The following is a 4,398-nucleotide window of genomic DNA, read 5'->3' on the forward strand; positions in this document are numbered from 1 at the left end:
CACAGGGAGGAGGGATTGCTGGTGAGCTCACTGAACATGCAGATTCTCTGGCCCACTTCCCCGAGTCCAAAGCACTAGACGTGAGAGTCAGGGAGTCTCTGTGCTCAAGGAGACCAGGTGAGTTGAGGGCAGGTGCTGAGGACACACCTAGAAAACCAGGTCCCCTGCTCTGTGTAGCAGGACTTCTGCATCTCAGAGCCAAACGTGGGCAGCAGTCAGTGAGATTAGAGACGGGAAATTTCAGAGGCCAGTCCTATGGAGGGTGATCTGTTTTCAGAGGCTGGGTAGAGGGACAGGAAGGAAGGAAAGAGGCATGAAGCTCGTGAACTGGGAGACGCGTTGCAGGGAGAGATGGTGGGGGGCGGGGTGCAGCCAGGAGACCAGGCGCGGCACAGGCCTGTGCAGATTTCTCCAGAGGGGACAGAGCAAACACGCAGTGCTGAGCGTTTGCCTGCCTGGGTCTCCCAGGCTGACTTGCTTTAGGTTCAAGTGTATCCTTGAGAATTTCAGGGAACTGGATGCAATGTCAGTTCTCCGGGGCTTCTTTTTGAAGACTAATCTGAACAAGCTTGGAAAGCACCCAGAGGTGGGGGTTAAACTTCAATCTCCTCGCGCTGTTCCCTCTCCTTGAAGTGGGAACACTGGGGGCTTAAGCGGCGCTGGCTACCGATCGTGTTTACTCGGACCGCGAGGGGACGAGGTGGGGCTTGGAAACAGGGTGGACGTTTTTCTTTGAATGGCACAAGCTGAGTCTTTGAAAGTCAAGTGTATTCCCGATTGCGCAGTAAAATAAAGAGTGAGGGGCCGGCGGGCAAGAGGTCTCCCGCGGATGGTCAGTGGACAGGCGCTGAGTGGAGCTCAAACAGTCTTGTGAAACCACCTGGGCTGAGGCCCCGGGTTATAAATATTGACTGGGGCCTGGGCGGTTTTGAGTGTATCTTGGGTTTTTCAGTGAGTCTTTGAACCCAGAAACTGGAGGGCTCTGTAAACAAGCTTCTAGAGCTCTGAGGAAAGAGACCGGCCATGTTCCCACATGGCACATTCTCTCGAGATGACGCCAGCGCCCCTCAGAGGTAAGTGGAGACTGGCAAAGAAAAGAACCCCCCCCCACACACACACCGGGGTGGTGGTAACTGCCCTGGAGGGGGGCCCATGCTCTTCCACAGGCGGGCGTCTTCCGGTCAATCAGCCCATGTTGGCCTGTAGTGGTGGCCAGGAGGGCTCAGGCCAATCCAAACACACCTAAGCTTCGGCTTGGAAAGCTACTACTTGATCTTAAAATCTAAAGATATGCAAGCAAAAAGCAGGGAAGAGGAATTCCTTATGCGTCTCCATTTTGCTCGGACACACTGACCATTGGATCGGTCGCCTTTGAATCGACAGATAAGGGAACCTACCCTCTCCCGGGAGGCAGAGGGAGGCGATCGTTTCCTGGGCCCTGGGTGATCGGTCCACGAGCGGATGGTTGTGCATCACTGTGAGGAAACTGTCCTCTCCTCTGGGGTGGAAGAGCCGGGGTCTCTGCTGCTCTCTCCCACCCACCTGCCAATGCCTGGGTCCGGAGGGGAAGGTGGATCTATACCGGGAGGACCAACAACCTAATTGCCGCCATTCCCACCAGGCTGCCACCAGCGAGGGCTCAGGCCCAGCGTGCAGGGGACGGAGGGGTGGGGAGGCCGCCCAGAGCATCGCAAGGGGGCTCCAGGGCCAGGAAGGACTCGAGACCCGTGCGTTGGCCTGTGCGAGCGGCTGCTTTAAAGCTGGGGCTCCGGGCTCCAGAACATTACCATCTTTAATTCGTTCATATTTGGTCATTCACACTTATTCCCTGCTCCACTCCTTTTAAATTTTTTAATAATGCGATCTTTGAAAAATCCCGAACATTTCCTTTGAGCTAAGCAGAATTTCCCTGTTGCATGGGGACGTGGCATCAGCAGGAAAAAAAGAGATTTTGGAGACCAAAGCACGATCCCGGGTTAGAGTAGGACCTCAGATGTCCGGGTTCTTTGCAAGAGCCGTAGGTGGACCTCAGAAGTGCTCAGTTGCTCAGAGGCAAGGCAGGGTGGGGACGGCTGCTGGGTGGATGCCGTGTCCTGCAGGTGAGTTTGTCACACTGAGTCCCTATCTGTCTGGGAGCCTCTATAGGAGGATAAAGCTCCCAGTAAGCCGAGTGCTCCAACCACCCCCCCGGCCCCTGCTGAGCCAGGTGAGGGGAGGGCAGAGGTGCTCAAGCTGTCCTCCAGCTCTGGAGTCTCCTTAAAGTCAGCTTTCAAGATAATTCAGTGAACGGGCCCCAACCCCATGTTTGGAGACTCCGACTGGCTGGTCTGCCGTGTGGTCCAGGCATCAGCATTTTCAAACCCTCCCCAGGGCATCCGGCCAGCAGGGGCCATCGTGCCGGTCAACGGGCCCCATCGAGCCGTCCCCTCAGTTACAGGGACGCTGGTGTCCAATTTCTCTCAGCCCCCGCAGCCTGGCTGGCGTCAGCTTTGCCCACGAAGCCGGTTTCTCCCAGACAGGCAGGCTCAACCATAAATTTTAATTCAAAACTTTTTATTATTTTCAAGTGCTCAGGGCCCTGCACGTGACAAGCAGCTTTTCTCACACTGTGACCTGCAGAAAAGCAGGGAGCATCTCCTTGAGCCGAGCTTCCCTTTTACAAGGTGTTTCACCTCCTACACATACGCACGCATACACACGCGCGCACACACATGCACACGCATTAAGCAGGTGACCCTCTGCATCTGTGGACACCGGTCCATCCAAGTGCGAGGCAGCGACTTCCTCCTAAGCTGTGTGGCAGCTCCCTCTCTGGGGTGAGTGAAAGAAAATCCAGATAATCGTGGCTAATGTAGGTTCTGACAGGTACAGGCCGGTGACTCCACCTGAGCAGCCGCCGCCTCCATGAAACACATGTAGCCTGTTGGGGCATGAATTACGGCTGCTCCGCGCAGCATGAGCTCACCTGCATTCCTGGGTTGTTTTGATTCCTGATGCCGTGTGCCCGGGAGTGATTGAGCCCCTCCTGGCTGGCCTCCCGCCTGGAATATTGAAACCCGAAGCTGAAGCCTTGCTTAGCACCTGGAGAGAATTCCCAGTGTTGTTCCAGCCCTGGGCCCGAGCCTGGGAGTGCGAAGATCCGTCCCTGAGGTCACCGTTCCCCAGGTGGTGGCCACTCTCGGTCCAGGCACCCTCAGGAAGTCCCCCGGCTCTGGCGAGCAGGAAATCTGATCCAGTGGGTCTGGGGCAGGTCTGAGGTTCCCCATTTCTAACAAGCTCCCGGGGGAGGCTGACACTGTGGTCCCAGGACCACACCTTGAGCCCCAGGCCCGGGGGGTTCCGACCTGCCCTGGATCGAGGTCCCGGCCCAGCTGGAGCATTAGTGGAATCACCTCTGGTTTATAGGCAGGGAAGCCACAGGGCACAGCAGACAGCAGAGTCGCATGACCCACTCGTGGCTGTGGCCGACCAGGAGTGACAGTGTCGCTCAAAAGCAGCCTGTGGGCCTGGCCGGTGCTGCTCGGTGGTTGAGCGTCACCCTGTGCACCAAGAGGTCACAGCTCGATTCCCGGTCCGGGCAACTCCCAGGTCGTGGGTTCGATCCCCAGTAGGGGGCCCGCAGGAGGCAGCCGACCAGCGTTTCTCTGTCTCTCTCCCTCTCGCTTCCTCTCTCTAAAAAATAAAAATAAAACAGTGATGATGCTAATACTAAAGCAGCCCGTGGGGAGGCTCCCTTTACCCTTCCCTGTCTTCCAGCCTCTGCCACACAGAGACCCAAAAATGCTCCTTGCTGGGTTCCTGCAGCCATCCCTGTAGACAAGGCGGGGCCCTTCCCAGTGCTCGGGGCGCACGCAGGGTCCCTCTCTCCAGCCTGAGCCCCTGTCCCCCACCCAGTCCCTGGCCTCTCATCCCCACCCTTCACAGCTGGACCCGGGACACCCATCCTCATTGGAGCCTCAGCCCCACAGTCTCCTCTGTGTGGTTCCCAGCCTTTAGCGAGAATGACTCTCGAGGTCCCCCAGCCAAGCCGCCCTCTACATTTCCTGCTCCCGACTTTCCTCCTGGTCCTGTAATTCTCTCCCCTGTGGCTTCTGAGCCCCTCAGAAAAGCACCTGCCAGGCCCGTGGCCGGCTGTCTGTCGTTCCCCAACAGTGGGACCGAATCACAGCCGGCTCAGAGGGGCAGCAGGGCACAGGGCACTCTGTGGGAGAGCACGCGGGGCAGAGAATCGCTCGAAATGAGACTGATGAAAGCTCCTCTCCCACCAGCACCCCCCTCATCTGCCTCCCCAAAGAAAAAAGGGCCAGGTCTGCAGTGGGGGCCCCCCGGGAACCTGGCAGGTGTCTGGGAACCTGCCAGCATGAGGTGTGAGCGCCGAGGGTCCCTCTGAGAGCATGG

The sequence above is a fragment of the Miniopterus natalensis genome, chromosome 14 (assembly GCF_054644295.1).
Source record: "Miniopterus natalensis isolate mMinNat1 chromosome 14, mMinNat1.hap1, whole genome shotgun sequence".
Lineage (NCBI taxonomy): Eukaryota > Metazoa > Chordata > Mammalia > Chiroptera > Miniopteridae > Miniopterus > Miniopterus natalensis.